This window comes from Eutrema salsugineum, unplaced genomic scaffold (genome assembly GCF_000478725.1).
Source record: "Eutrema salsugineum unplaced genomic scaffold, Eutsalg1_0 scaffold_3, whole genome shotgun sequence".
Lineage (NCBI taxonomy): Eukaryota > Viridiplantae > Streptophyta > Magnoliopsida > Brassicales > Brassicaceae > Eutrema > Eutrema salsugineum.
Window position 1 is genome coordinate 17,211,326 of NW_006256756.1, and position 16,818 is coordinate 17,228,143.

Genomic DNA, 16,818 nt, shown 5'->3' on the forward strand with positions numbered 1-16,818 from the left:
CTTAGTGGAAAACTAAAAGATGTTTGGTGGTCCAATGAAAAAGATTATCACAATGCACATACGTATATCCTGTTAAATTGTGAAGAGTTGTCATCGTATGAAAGGTACCTTTTTAATTAATAATATCTTTATATGATCGAGTTGTCAGTATTAATAACTATTTGTTGTTTTTCTCAGCACATTTGTTGATGAGGTTAAAGAATGCATATCTGGGGTTTCTGAAACTGAAATCAATGATCGTAAAGATCAACACTATGCCCAGTGGTTAAAAGGGCAAGTACGTATAAAATTTTAATTAAAAGAGTACTACTTTAATTTGCTATATATCGAAATCAAGAAATCAAAGCGGAATTTTTTTCTTATTAGGTGGACCCGAATGATCCGGATGAAATTCCAACATGGTTCCATGAGTTACTACTAGGTCTGATGGCAAAAATAACTACAGCCTCAATGTATTTCACTCGGGGCTATGTTTTTCACACATACTGTCACGGTGCAAAGCGGGCGACAACAAACTATGGAGTTTGTGTGAGGGGTGAAATTGATTTTTATGGAGTTTTGCAAGAAATAATTGAAGTAGACTATCCTGGATTGTTAAGGCTGAAAACTGTTCTCTTCAAATGTGATTGGTTTGATCCAACTGTTGGACGAGGGGTACGTCTAAACAAGTTTGGAGTTGTTGACGTGAACAAATCACGACGGTACAACAGGTTTGAGCCATTTATATTAGCTTCTCAAGCCGAACAGGTAACGTTTCTGCCATACCCTCGAGTTCGATCAACAGGAATTTCATGGTTAGCTGTAGTTAAAGTGGCCCCGAGGGGCAAGATTGTAGGGGTTAAGGATGTTCCACTTCAACAGGACACTTGCGTAGATCTGTCTGAACCAGATGTTGATGAGAATATTTTCTTAATAGACCCTCGGAACAGGCAACTTGAAGATCTTCCCGATGATACAGAAGAAGAAGGTGATGATGAGTTTGCTGAAACCGATGAAGACGATTTGGCGGAAGAAGACAGTGATGGTGATGAAGTAATAGAGGAAGATGAATCTGATTAAGTTTCATGCATTGTATTTAGTGAATGTTTGTTATTATGTAATTTGTAACTTTGTTTGTTTGAATTTTTTAAAAACCATAAAATTTGATTTTACGACGGTTTTACGACGGTTTTTCTAAACCCTAAACCCTAAGTCTAGGTTTTAAGCCCTGAATGAATAGGGTTTCAACATTACGACGTCTTTACGACGAACCATCGTAATATCGTCGTAAAGTTACGACGGTTTTACGACGAGTACACTATTTCGTCGTAAAAGCGTCGTAATGTTGAAATCCAAGAATTTAAATCTTTTATATCTTATTGGTTGTAAGGTATTTCACAATTGTTTTTGATTGGTTATCTTATTTTATATGAAATGCTATCAATCTGATCAAAATCAAAAATTTGAAAAAAAACATACATATTTACAATTTCATGCATGTTTTCGTAAATGTTAAGTGAAAGGTTATATATTAGATTACAGAATTTCATTTTTTACTATCTCATGTCATAAATCCATCATACATGCAAAGTTGTAAACCTTTTATTATATGTTAGGATACAATAACCTTTGCATTGTTCTTTATGCAATATCCCATTTATAAGATTTAGGGTTTACTCACTTTTTTAAAAAACATCGTAAAACCGTCGTAATATAATCATAAATTTACGACGATTTTACGACGATTAGACCCAAAATCGTCGTACAACCGTCGTAACGTTTGCACCGGATAGGCTCTTGATCCGAGGTACGAGGTTATAAATGTTTAGACGTTACGACGATTTTACGATGGTTTTGGGTTTAATCGTCGTAAAACCGTCGTACAGTTACGACGATTTTACGATGATCCCATCACGACACGTGTCGTGTAATGCAGTGGACCGACTGTTATACAACCAAATCGTCGTAAACCGTCGTAAAGTTACGACGATTTTACGACGATCACAAAATCTATATAAGGGACGCGAGATTTCTTCATTCGTCGCTCATTCCTCTCTTCCCTCTCTCTCTCTAGAAATCTCTCTATCTCTCTAAAAAACAAAATCTCTCCTTCTCTCCCTACTCTCCAGCCAATTAATTTGTAAGTATTTTTTTTTTTAAATTAATTTCATTACATATTATTTTAGATTAGGTTCGGAATTTTGATTTAGGTTCGGAATTTAGATTTAGGTTTCGGAATTTAGATAGGCCCGGATTTTGTAAATTATAATAAAAAATTTTTGAAAATTAGTAACAAATTTTTTAAAATTTTGTAGATTCTGTCTCGATGGCTCCTCGGGCTAAGAGATTTCACTACCGACAGCTCGTCGATTCTGACGGTACGTCCCCGTCTACCTCGGCGACCGGATCAGCCATCCCGGAGTCCTCGGGAACACAACGGACGGTTTCCCAACCGATCGTTGTTCCGCAGCCGGCACCGCCTCCACCACCACCAGCCGAACCAGCGGCTCCGGCACAAGCCGAGCCTGAGGCTGATCCGATCCCGCCTGTACCGTATGCCAAGTTTACGGTACAGGATCTTCTAGCACAACCCGGTCGTGGGACCATGAACAAACTCGACCCGGATCGAGCCCCCGGCACCTATTGGTACGTAATTTTTTTCCTACAATATTTTTAAATTAATTAATATTTATTCTTATATATTTGATACTAATTTACTTTTTCTCTTTCCATTTGACTAGGTTTACGACCGACAATGCAGTCGGTCGTAACGTTGCGGATATCATCAAGGAGTTTTTCGTACAACCCCATTAGCTGGAAGAAGCTGGATCAGGCCACACTTGACACTTGGTTCAAGTGTTTTGCGGTAAGTAATTTACCATTTCGTTTAATTTTAATTTTAAATTTTGACTTTTTACAATAATTACTAACTTCTTTTTTTTTTCTTAGCAAAATTGGCATTAGGAAACATCCGCACATGGACGTGTGGAGACGACCTTCAAGGAGAAGGTCAAATTCCGCCTCAACAACACCGTTTCCGACTGGAAACGGAAGTGGGAGGTTGACGGCGACAAGGCCAAGCCGGCGCCTATGTCCAATACCGTATGGCGGGGCCTTGTCCAGTACTGGTTGGATCCGCACAACCAGACTACGGCCGCCAAGTGTTCCGGATCTAGGTAAGTCGTAGTTAATTTCAATAATATTTACATTATTTTTTTTCTTATAATAGATTCTAATCCAAATATTTTTCTGGAACGCTACTGACGATGCGGGAAATCGGACAAAACGTCCCGCACACTTCCGGCCAGATTCCTTTTGCCGGAAGACGGCTTATGATGGTAAGTAAATTAAAATTATTAATTTTTTTGTTTTCAAATAATTAACTTTTATTTTTTGATACTAATTAATTTTTCCATTTTGATTTTGTAGGTCGAAGATAACGGAGGGGAACTTCCTCCGATGACGAAGGTTTTCGCCGAGACGCATAAAAAGCGTAACGGCGAATTCACGGATCCTCGGGCGGAGGAGATCTACAACGCCACCTGTGCGGCGATAGAGGAGCGACAGACGCAGCTGACTCAGCAGGCGCGTCAAACGTCTCCCGGAGGTAGCTCGGTCCAATCGACCCCGGCGCTGACGGTGGCGGAGATGGACCAGATCTTCGAAGAGGTAATTTAATTACTATATTTAATTAATGTAACTTTAGTTTTAAATTATATTTCTAACCATAATGTTTTTAAATATCTGTAGGTTGCCCCAAAGAAAAAGGGGCGGGTATTAGGGATGGGGTCCATCCGTGATACCCCGAGAGCTACGGCAACTGGTCACGTCCGGGTCTCGGATTCGGTTATCCGCTAGGAGATCGATCAGATGCGGACCTGGTACGAGACGAGGATCGACCAGCTCTACAGTCTCTTCGAGATCATGGGAGCCGACAACCCGGTACTCATGGCGCAGTTGGACAAGCTGCGGGCTGATGGGGTTGTTGGATCGTCTGCTGCCGGGTCATCCACTAGGACGCAACCGCCGGTTCAGACGGACGAGGAGATCTGTTCCGATCTATCGGGGTTGAGCCTCCTAGAGCCGGAGATCAGGCAAATTGAAAGCAGGGAAAATCGAATAAGAAGCAAAGGTTGTACGCAATGAAAGACAAACGTTGGGGCTCAAGGGGTTTCCCAGGGGTTCATGGACTAAGCTATGTCGATTTTAAACAAATGATAAAGGTAATCAACTACGTATGTTCTAGAACTCGAGGCACAGAAGTATGAATAGCCTACTTTCGCAGCACTAAACAACTATCTCTCGCAACCCTAATCAGTAGGTTTCCACTCTGATTCTGGAAGGGAGAAGATGCAATAGCAGAACAAGACTCATCAATATTCACAACTCAACTACAGGTAGGTTTCCACTCCTATAGAAGAATTGCTCGTTTCACCCTAGTTCAGACAATCAATGAAAGCTTTCGCAACATATCATATCAGATCGGCTTCTAAGTGGCCAGCAAAGAATCACACAGTAAGATTAAAGGCAAACAAAGAACATCTAGAAGATTAATAATCCTAAATCTATCGATTCATAAGCAAAGACACATGAAATTCCCTTTGAACAATCCCTTTAAACCCAACTGGGTAACTACTCAAACATATTGTAGACAATTATCACAGAGTATTGAAAGTTGCAGGAAATTAAAGAATAGAAGGAAGAAAAACGAAGAACAGAGTTGCAGGTGGAGGCGCGATGATGCTCTCCAGCGGCGGCTCCTCTCTAGGGTTCCACGAAATCTCTCTCTCTTTCTATCTTATGTCGTCTCCCCACCTTTAGGAATGACCTAAAGGGGGTATTTATAGCTTCTGGGGTGGTTCTGGACACTTAGGGCTTCAAAAATAACGAAAGGAATTGATCTTGGCTTTAATTAAGTCGTCGGGAAAGTGAACGACCAAAGTCCGCGGTCGCGGTGGCTCTACCCGCGGGAAAATGGGTGTTTGCCGCGGTCCCGGCACTTGCTCTCTTCCGGAACTGCATTTTCTGTCATTCTTGCATCGGGAGTATCTGAAGATCTAACCGTTGGATTGTCTCCAAACCAAGTGTATTAGAAAGCTGGTTGGATTCTCTATGTTGTCTCAAATATTGGGGGTGATCAGACGGTGAGAAGGTCTTCATCGCTTGTCATACTTCTGACGGTCTGCATTTATCCAAAATTGCTCATTTGTTCCAAATTGCATATCTTTTGCCCAAGTTTCCTGTAAAGTCTTTTGAAACTCTAAAACATTGAAAACACTTTAAAACATTGAAAACAGAGTTAAAACACCTGCATAAGACATTATTATGATCCATAAAAGTGGTCAAAATACGGTGTTATCATTTGGTAAAGGGAGTGAGTTGAGTCTTGCTCTTGTATGCATTGGTTTCTCTTTACCTTTATCCTTCTGCCAAAGCTTTGATCGTTCATTGAGAGATCCTTGATTGCATTGAACCTTGCTTGTGCATATGAATGAGATCATTTTAGTCTCATAGCCTCATCCTTAGCCAAACATTGCTTGCTTGAACTAGCATCACTTGATTCACATGGTAAAACGCTTAATGAATGTCAAAGAGCTGAGGAATAAAAGAACTTGTGGAGATCATTGTTGAATTTTGAGCATCAAAGTAGAGTCTTGCATTGCATGAGGAATTGGCAGCTTGGAATCTGAATCTCTTTGTGATTGTTTCTCTTTCCCATAGGAAATATGAACTCCCATTGCATCCAACCTCTTTCTCTCATTTAATCTTTTTGCTTGGGGACAAGCAAAGGACAAGTGTGGGGGAGTTGATATATTCATAATTTACATGTTTAGGATTGCATTTTTAGTCCAAGTTTAGAGTCTCATTCTTACATTTTAGATAGATTCATCATGTTTTACACTTGTTTTAAAGTTTTAGGGCTTTGCATTAGGTCCAAGTGAGTCTTGCATGTTTTGGAGTGTTTACAGGTGATTTGGAACCAGTTTGGACCTCAAAAGATAAAGCCAGGAGAATAAATGGTGAATGGAGCTTTAAAAATGGTGAAAACAGCCTTTTTGAGGTTATCGGCAATGGCCTATACCGCGGGAAGTTTCTCTCGGCAATTTTCATGTACCGTGGGTTGACTCTCTTGGCTACAAACCTTACCGCGTGTTGAAGTCTCGGCTAAAATTCCACTGTGTCAGTACGCTCCAAAGATTGCGTTACCGGAAGACTTTCCGGTCCGATTTAGCTGTCGGGTGCTTCATCAAAGTTGGAGAGGATCGTGTCACAGTTCCAAAACAGGTAGAATCATTGGATTTGAAGCAGGGATCAGAGAGGTAAGCTCACCTGTCTAGCAACAGTTTCAAGACTGATCCAATGTGTCACAAAGATTGCGTGGGGCGATGCCTTTCTAGTCCGGTTCAGCTGCCGGGGCCTTCATCAAGATTCGAAACCTTTGAGTGCTCTTTCCAGAACGTCTGAGATCATCCAGCTTGGAGCTAAATCATTTGGATCATTTGGATCATGTTACATCATTGTCATTAGCATTTCTAGTTAAACACCAAAGCACCCTAGCCAACTATCATGTCTAGAATCTCATGCTTCCATCATCTCATATTCACATCACTTGTCATTTGCTTAGTTCTTATTTGATCATTTCTTTAGTCTTTAATGTTGTTTTAAGTTCTTAGTTGTCATTAATCAATCAAAACCTCACTTGTTACTTGAATTGAGAAACTGATCATATAGCTTAGTGTCTATCACCACAGTTTTGGATTGACAACCTCTTTTGTGCTACTTTGACAATGGGATTGATAGCCCCAAGACCTAAAAAGTCTTGTCTATCCTTTTAGATGTCAAGCCAGGGGCCATATGTCAAGGGACTTCCCTAACCAACGAGTCATGATCATCACACCAAGTGGGGACTACGAGTCTCAAGATGAGCAAGAAGACGAATATAATGACATGGATGAGGAGGTTGAATATCCTGACACTGGTGAACTACTAGTAACTCTCCGAGTGCTAAGTGTTCTTGTTCACCCTGAGGAGACAGCTGATGCGTGTCAACTGCGTGAGGGAATAAGTTTTACCCTTAACAAAAACAAATGAAAGCCGCAAGTGCAGAGCTAATCAGTTGAAGTATTTAGGAATCGAATCCACAGAGATTTGTGTGTCTGGTATTCTTCTACGGTTTCTAACTTTATGTCTAGACGAAATTGGTTTTAGGGTTTGGTTGTTTGTCACAGACTAAACTAAAACGAAAGAAAGCAAATAAATCTATCCTAAAGAGCAAGTAGAAAAATCGAATGAAAGCAAATGAAACAAGCAAAATATCGAAATAAAGCAAGTGAAAATGCAGATCTACATAAGCAAGTAAAAATTGATTGGTTTGTAAACTATGGCTAAAAACGCTGAGCTTTTGGGAACTCTACATGGATCATAATCGGTTTTAACACTAGGGATTATAGATTGGGATTGACGGATATCGAAATATAGGGTTACCGAGCTAGAGTACGGCGGTATGACTACGTCACTGTCATGATCATAACCAACTGTTTCTCGCAACCCTGACCAGTAGGTTTCCACTCTGGCCTTGGAAGGGAGAGAACGCAAGAGCTGCACAAGACTCGTCAGTACTTACGATCTCGCCGCAGGTAGGTTTCCACTCCTACAGAAAAATCGCCTGTTTCATTCTAGGTTTGATACTTAATGAAAACTATTTAGATCAGATACTAGGTGATCAATCAAGCATACATGCAATAAGAACGAGAATAAACAGAGAACAAAGTTAAAATCCCAAATCTATAAACCTAGATGTCTTAATCGATTATGAGAGCCCCTTTCGGGAACCCTAAGCCCAACTCGGGATCTACTCAGACATGGCTGAGGTCGACATCAACATTGGTTTTAATAAAAGTAATCAAAAACAGTAAAGAAAAGAGATGAAACAAAGTTTCTCTATTGAAGAACTCAGGCTTGAACAATCTTCTATAAAAATCCCATAAAACGGCTAAAGGAAAAAGGGTTTTTGTAAAAGTATCCAGGTTCTCTCTAAAAACGACCTAAATGACAAGTATTTATAATCTTCAATACTCCATGGTCTCTAGGGTTCCGGAATTGAGGCTGAGAAATGACTTTGGGCTTCAGAAATATGGGCTTTTAATCGGAGTTGGCCTGCCACGGTCGGGAGTAACGTGACCGGGGGAAATAGGTTGTTGGCCACGGTCGGGAAGCTTGTGACCGTGAGAAATAGGTTGGTGGCCGCGGTCGCGTAACTTGCTGGCCATCTTTGAGTGTCTCCGGGGCTAATGAAATATCTTGAGATCCAACCGTTGGAATGTCTCCAAACCAAGTGCATTTGAAAGCTGGTTGATTCTTATATAATTTGTCCAATTTTGAGGGTGATCAGACGGTGAGAAGGTTTTCGTCTCTCCATGAGAGTTCTGATGGTCTGCATTTATCCAAAAGAGTTTTTTGTTCCAATTTTTGCCTCTTTATCCCAAATTACCTGAAAAGTCTTTTCTGGTACCAATTCCGAAAACATAGAAATCCTTTGAAAACCTTTGAAAATGGAGTAAAAACACCTGTAAAAGACATTAAAGTGATCCATAAAATTGGTCAAAATCCGGTGTTATCAACTCCCCCCAGACGTAGTCTTTTGTTTGTCCTCAAACAAAACAAAGGCCAAATCTCGGTGAGAGGTTTGAAAACGCAGGAACTAAACAAAATCTCAGAGACCAAACTTCTAGACCAATATCAATCATTATGCATTTATCGGGAATAGCCTAGAAAATTCTCACTAGCAATATGGGCATAACTAGTCCGTTAATCCGCTATTGCACTAATATCTAACTTCGAATCAACTAGCTCTTAACATTCATTAAAAATCTCGGTGGTTCTCATCAAAGAAAGTATAAGCAAGGCGATCTAGGCTAGGTGTCAAAAGTGTTATTCTAGGGGGTAAGGTTTAAAATGTTTACGGGTTACCTGAAAATCTAGAGGATGCAAGATATTATGCAAAACTGCAAGAGAGAGTGAAGCTGTTGGTATCCACAGTTTTCAGTCACTTCCTTCTTGCCATAGATCCCTGGTATTCTTCGTCAGGTTCTCTTCTAACTCCCCCAGACTTAGATTTTTGCAAATCTTTCAAAACCATAGCTCTTCAAACGAATAGTGGTTGCTTCTTGCTCCAAAAAGAACAAGGGTTCAGCACTCGAACAAGGGTTGAAACAAACATAGTATTAAAAAGTAGAATAGAAACCGAAATTGAAAAAGAAAGAACAAGGGTTCAAGAGACAAATCTCTCTCTCCCTAAAACCTAAAAACAAACCTTAAAGTAAAATTTCTGTAAAGTATTTCGTCTCTCTTCTTCTCTTCTTAAAAACGACCTAAATGACATGTATTTATAGTCTCCAATACTCTCTCGTGTCTAGGGTTCCGGAATTGAGGCTGGGAAAATGATACGGGCTTCAGAAATGGGCCTTCAAAGTCGGAGTTCGTTGGCCGCGGTCGGGATGAGTGCGACCGCGGGAAATGGGTGGCTGGCCGCGGTCGCGGCGGTTGTGACCGCGGGAAATGACCTGTTGGCCGCGGGTGGAAACGCTTGCTGGCTGGTTTACGGGACATCTTGCTCTTCGCATATCTTTTGATTGAACCGTTGGATTGCCAAGCTGTAAAGTGTGCTGGAAAGCTGATACTTCCACCTTTAAGGTCTCCAAATTTGAGCTGGATCAGACGGTGAGAAGGCCTTCAATCGGGGGTGAACTTCTGACGGCTTGACTCTGAGCTGAAATCTGGTTTTCTATCCATTTTGTTAAGCTTTTCCCTAAGTTACCTGAAAAGAGTCTTGGAACTACAAATACTAGAAAAACGTAATAAAAGTACTTAAAAGCAATTAAAAACATAGAAAAAGTATTTCAAAACGATCCATAAAAGTGGTAAAAATACGTTGTTATCACACTTCTGTTGCATTAATCAGGCAAGTCCAATCTTGACTTACCATTGTTTTTTGTTCTTCCCGTTACATTCATAACTGTATGCATGATGTTATCAAAAAAGTTTTTTTCAATGTGCATGACATCAAGATTGTGTCTGAGCAGATGATCTTTCCAATAGGGTAGTTGCCAAAAGATACTTTTCTTGTGCAAATTATGATCAACTCCATAACCTTCAGGCATATTTGCAGGAGTGTGCCAGTTTCCCCCCACGCGTTACTGTTTCCTCTGCCCCCCAATGCTTGATTTGCGCATGTATATCAGTTCTTGTTAAATTTACGGGTGGAGGGACATGTACACTTTTGTTCTTCATAAATAACCTCTTGTTCCTCCGATATGGATGATTATCTGGTAAAAACCTCCGGTGACAATCAAACCAAGAAGTTTTTCTACCATGTTTTAGCTCAAACGCATCAGTTCGATGAAGACAATAAGGACAAGATAACCTTCCATGTGTAGTCCATCCTGATAGCATACCATAAGCGGGGAAATCGCTTATTGTCCACATAAGCACAGCCCGCATAGTAAAATTTTTGCCCGTAGAACAGTCATAAGTGCGAACGCCGGTATACCATAACTGATTCAACTCATGTATGAGTGGCTGCAGAAATACATCGAGAGCTCGCTTCGGATGATTGGGACCTGGAACCAAAATATTTAGGAAAAGAAATTCCCTTTGCATGCACAAATCTGGAGGAATGTAATAAGGAGTTAGGATTACTGGCCATAATGAATATTTTCTACCAGACATACAAAATGGACTAAAACCATCAGTGCACAGACCAAGATAGACATTCCGTTTGAACTTAGCAAAATCTGGGTATACCATATTGAAGTGTTTCCATGCCTTTGCATCTGATGGATGAACAACTTCTCCATCTACTTGTGTATGTTTGGCATGCCATCTCATTGATGCATCTGTCCTTTCAGATTGATAAAGCCGTTTTAACCTATCAGTTATAGGGAAATACCACATACGTTGGTACGGTATCCTTTTACGCCCACCAGTTTGCGGCATGTATATTGGTTTTTGGCAAAATCGACATTCCTCCAGCTGATCATCATCTTTCCAAAAAATCATACAATTGTCAACACATACATCTATCATCTCAGAAGGTAGACCAAGACTAAAAATCATAGTATGTTGCCGCTGCCAAGTTATCCTCCGGTAGATACTCTCTCAGAAGATCAGCCCAATCATCCATGCAAACCTCAGCCAGGTTATGATCTGTTTTAATGGACATCATCCTAGCTGCCAACGATAATTTAGACAGGCCTTCTCTACATCCTTCGTAGATTGGCTAATTAGCATTGTCTAACAAATCATAAAATCGTTTGGCATCTACTTTAGGTTCCTTAACAGCATTACCAGTATGCGTTTCATGAAATGCATCAGTCACCATCTCATGCATCCTATCATGATCTAGACTTTGATCAGATTGATACTGATTAGGCTGATGACCATAATTTGATTCATCAAAATCAACATGACTTTGATAATTACTACTACTACCAACATTCCCATGAGTATTACTGCCATATCCTTCTCCATGTAGATACCAAACAAAATATTGCGGCATAAACCCTCTATTTAATAAATGCGTCCACACGGTTTTGGTTAGTGTATACCTCGTATCCTTGCATTTCAAACAAGGACAAAACATCTTCCCGCTATCTTTCGTTCTCTCCATATTTGTAGCCTGATACATAAATATTTCTAACCCGTTCATGAACTCTTCTGTCAACGCCCCATCTGAATCTTTATGCATATACATCCAGCTTCTTAGCTCGTATATAGACATCCTGAAATAAACTCAAAATACTATCTCTTTTTATTGATTAGACAATAAAAGAGCCGGTCTCTTGTGTCACGTCTAGCCACGTGAATGGAGTAAACCTTTTAATATTATTACTTCTTTTTTTTCAAAGAAATAACTACTAATTCAGGTTTCCAGCAATGGACAACCCAATATATCAGGATTTACAACACTATACTAAGGTTTAAGAGACCTACAATGGGTCTCCAGGATGCTGACGCTCTTATGTTTGAATGATGATGTGTTGTGAATGAAAGAAGGAATGAAGATCTATTTATAACAAAATTTCGGACTTTACGACGCTTTTACGACGATTTTTTACATCGCTTTTACATTCAACAATAATATTACGACGATTTTACGTCGATTATGCGATAAAATATTTCATCGACATTAGTTAGGTAAACATGTTTTAAATGTTCTTCACCTAACTTCTTTATCCGTAAAATTGTCCTAAGTGTACATCGAATACAAGTCGTCGTATATTCGTCGTAATGTTACATCTAATTTACGACGATTTTGCAATTAATATCAAATCTCTCGTTATTGATGTATAATCGTCGTAATTCGTCAAAAATTGTACGTCGAAGTTACGATGATTTTTTTGTACGACTTTTTAACGACGTTATTTTGGTTTGACGTAAAATCGTCGTACAATCGTTGTAAGTTTGCGACGATTTTTAAACCGTCGTAATGGACCATTGGAAAACGATTGTTTTCTTGTAGTGGCATTTCCAACTAGCTTCCGGGCGATTTATCTTCATCTGTTTCTGGGAATCTGCATTGAACTAGAATAGACACATGTATGATTAACCAACTGTTGTCACCTTAATTAACTAATCTCTTAGATCTAGCAATTAACTCTCGATCTCATGCTAAACTTAAGATCATGCTATGAACACTGAATTCGTCTGCTCAAATCTTCTCTGTAGGTAGCTTTCGACTCCTATAGCGACTATGTTCTTCTAAAGCTAAATATATTCATAAATTGCATCATTTAGTGTACATATTTAAGTCCAAATCATGTCTCATTTGCATACATTTTAGTTCTTTAGACATTGTTTTAGGACTTAGGAGATTGCATTAGGTCCAAGAGAGTTTTGCATGGTTTGGAGTGTTAAACAGGTGCTTATGGAGCTTATTTGGAGTGGAGAATGTGATTCAGATGAAGAAATGGAGTTGAAATGATCAAAAATTGTGTAGAGAAGCAATTTTGAGGTTCTCGGCAAAATGCTGTACTGATGGTCGAAGATTCTCGGCCAAAATCCTTCCTGCGGGTAGATCTCTCGGCCAAAAACACGTACTGGCGGTTAAGTTTGTCGGCCAAAAATCTCGGGTGCATATGCATCTTAGAAATCACGTTACCGGAAGGTCTTGCCATCCGATTCAGTTGTCCAAGTCTTCATCAAAGTTGTAGATAATTGAGTCAAGAACCCAGAATTGTTCGAATCAGGGCATTTGGAGAACTGAGCTGAAAGATATGGCCACCGGAAGACGAACATGTCTCGCACTCACTCCGGAGAAATCCGATATGCCTCAAAGATGTCGTTACTGGAAAGCCTTTTGGACCAGTATTCCAGGGGTTATGATGCATAAAACGCGGAGTGGTCCAAGAAAATGAGAAATGATGCGACTTGGGTGTGCGACTTGATTAACTCGCACCCATGAATGTTCATGCTCTGGAAACAAGTTGCGACTTTAGAAATGAGTGTAAGGAGACTCTGAGCAAGGTAGAGACTTCCATAATCAAATTTGACTAAGTCCACAATGCTGTGCGAGATAGGCCTGCGAGTTGGACATGAAATGGAACCATGTAGCACATGTATTTGCAAATTACACCGACTTGGGCATGCGACTTGGGCAAGGAAGTGACCATCTAGCACATACACATTCTGGAGTGTGCGACCTGGGCTTCCGAGTGGGGAAGGAGCTGAACTGAGCCGCACAAGAACATTGAAGTTGAAGTGCTAGATGGATGTGCGGCTGAGAAAGGAGTTGACCATCTAGGAGTCTTGAGCGCCTTTTGGTGCGAGATGGGTGTGCGGGTCAGCCATGTACGTGACCATCTCGCACACCAGCCACCAGACCCAACTGAGCCGAGTCAGTTCCCAGTTTTTCCTGGGCTGACCCGGTCCAAGACCCCTGGTATAAATAGTTTTTGGGAGAAAAACCCTAAATCTTACCTTTTATCTTTCATTCTCTCTTGAGTTTCTTTTCCCCTTTTGTTAAAAACGAGTTTGTTAAGAGATATCTGAAGGATTTAATCAATCTAAAGCTGTTTCTTATCATCTCATCTTCTTATCTTTGCTTCTAATCATGATTAACATCACCTCTTGCAAAAGATTAGGTGTGTTAATTATAATTAGTGAGTAGAGTTCTTTATAGTCTTTGGGCATGGTAGATTAGGGGATTTTAATGTTAAATCTTTGATGTCTAGGTCTTAATTCATAGTTTCCTTTCTTGTTTAGTGTTCTTAATGCTTGATTAGGCTAGAAATAGTTAATCAAAGGTCTTAGGGAATTTCATGAACACAAGGTCTTTGATGAAATTCCCCAAAGAACTAAGCAAGAGTTTTTCATGATTAGCCTATGAGAATGGATGTCTAATGTGATTAATTAGTTAATGGAACTTGTTTATAATGCTTTTGATTGCTAATTTCACTAATGAGAGTTAGTTCTTAAATTTGGTAAATAACAAAGTGATTAGTGCCTTGAGAGAGGATTAGTCAAAAATAGAGTTCTAGACTGAAGGATGAGCACTTTTGTGAGTTTGTAGACATCATGGGTTATCATTAAACATCCCTTAATCAATTACCTTGCCCAAAGACTTGCTTTTTATTGGTTGATATTTGAATTTTCGTCATTGACTTTTGTTGACTTTTTATGTTGAGTTTTAAGTTGACTTCTGTTGACATTTTCTATTTTTGCTTTTTTATTTATTGTTAGTCTTGTTTGAGTTTTTGATTGCTTCTTTTAATCATTTGTTCAGTAGTTAATCAAACCAAAACCCCTGATTTGCTTAGCTTAAGTAGTTTCTTATATTCTTGGTGTGTTAATCTTAATCCCTTTGGATTGATATCTTAATATTGCAATGACATGAGCATATTAAGGAATTGATTTAGACAAAAATTCTTTTATCAATTTGGCGCCGTTGCCATGGGGTTTTAGCATTAGCCATTAGGATTTAGATTCTACTTGAGACTAAGCTTTTATTTTTACCTTTTTTCCTCATCTTTGGTTGAGATGATGAACTTATTTTTATTTATTGTTACTAACTTGTTTTCCTTAGTTCTCTTATGCTTTCAAAGGTACCAAAACAAGAAGAAGAGAAGTGAGAAGACAGGAGCATATAAGGTGTTGGAGGTGAACCATTAAAAATGTATTCAAGAAGATCCACAGTCTCAAGAGGGGGCTAATCATGGGATCATAATTAATCTCCAAACTCTAAAACCTCAAGAATTGCTTCTACATCAAGAATTGGCTTCAAGTCTAACCCAAGCTCCAAAGAAAAAGCCAACAATTGGAAGCTATGACACTCCTTTTTGTCATGGAAAAAGGTATGGAATCCACCCTCCTCCAATTGAAGCTGAGGCCTATGAGATCAAAGCAAGCTTGGTTAGGTTGATTCAAGACTCTAAGTTCTTGGGGATAGGAATGGAGAACCCATATGATCATGTGGACTCCTTTGAGAGGTTGTGTGACACATTTAGAACTGGAGGAGTGCCCCAAGACAGTATCAAGCTCATCTTGTTCCCATTTTCACTTGGGGCAAAGGCAAGCAAATGGGAAAGAGCATTACCATCTCACTTGGTCAATTCTTGGGATGAATGCAAGAGGATCTTCCTTCAAAGGTTTTACCCCATACAAAGAACAGTTCAAGCTAGGAAAGACATCTTGAGCTTCAAACAAGGAACCCATGAGACCTTTGATGAAGGATGGGAGAGACTTAAAGGATACACTAGAGAATTTCCTCATCATGGGTTCAAACAAGAAGCTATCCTTAGTATCTTCTACTGGGGAGTTTATATAGAGCATAAATGGACACTGGATGTAGCTAGCAATGGGCGTTTTTCAAATCTTACCATAGAACAAGGAGAGCTACTTGTTGCGAATTTGGCCAAGAGTAATGAAAGATACAAGGAGCTTGATATTGAAGCTTGTAAAGATGGTCAAGGTGAGGTGGAGCTTTATTTTCAGCAAGAGTTTGTTCCACAAGGGAAAGTTGCTTCAAAGCCTCAAGAAATGGAGTTGAACAGCATGTTCCAACAACTTCTCAAGGGACAAGATGAGATCACCAGAAGAGTGAAGAGTTCTTACAATGATCTCCACAACAAAATAGAGAGTTTAACCTCTCAAGTGAATCACATGGAGATCAAAGATCATGAAGCTGCTATAAATGAGATAGAACGTCTGCTCTATAGTCCACAACCAGACATTGCTCTTAGAGGTCTTTCTTCACAAGACAATGAGGACATTGAGCAACTCAGTAGGGAGGTGACCCTTGAACTGAAGTTTTTGCTATAAAAGACGTCCATGGAGCTTCTAGAGACAAGGTTCAGATTGTTGCTGAGGAGAAGGCCAAGCAAAAGCTCAAGAAGGAAGAAAAATCTATTGAGCCGCCAGCCTATGTGCCTCCAAGTCTCTGTGATGAGTTTCAACACTTTGAGATGAAGTATATGGGGAATTGTGGAATGAAATAGAAGGACAAGCCTCTTAGAGCTTGTGAGAAAAAGAAATAACGCCAAAGAAAGCTTGATCTTGAGTTCATTGATGGTGAGAAGTTCTTTAGTGATGATGACGATTGCTTGAAACTTCAATCTTCTACACAAATGAGGAAAGAAGTTTCTTGCAAAGTGGTTCAAGAGAAAGGTGAAAGTCCTAAGTGTAAGATAAAGAAGCCTAAAGAAGCTCACTCTCCTACCATTTACAAGAAGAAACCAAGCAAGACCAAGGAGGAAAAAACTTTGCTAGACAAATCCTCCACTATCACTCTCATTCCATTGACTCATCAAGATGGATTGATTGAGTATAAGGTCAAGTGTAGAG

General features: G+C 39.7%; 1 non-coding gene across 1 annotated transcript; it reads right to left on the minus strand.

Annotated features, from left to right (window-relative positions):
- Positions 1–15,649: 15,649 nt before the first annotated feature.
- Positions 15,650–15,755, minus strand: LOC112085779. The gene has a single exon (XR_002899077.1). It is a non-coding gene; the product is annotated as a small nucleolar RNA R71 (small nucleolar RNA).
- Positions 15,756–16,818: the final 1,063 nt, after the last annotated feature.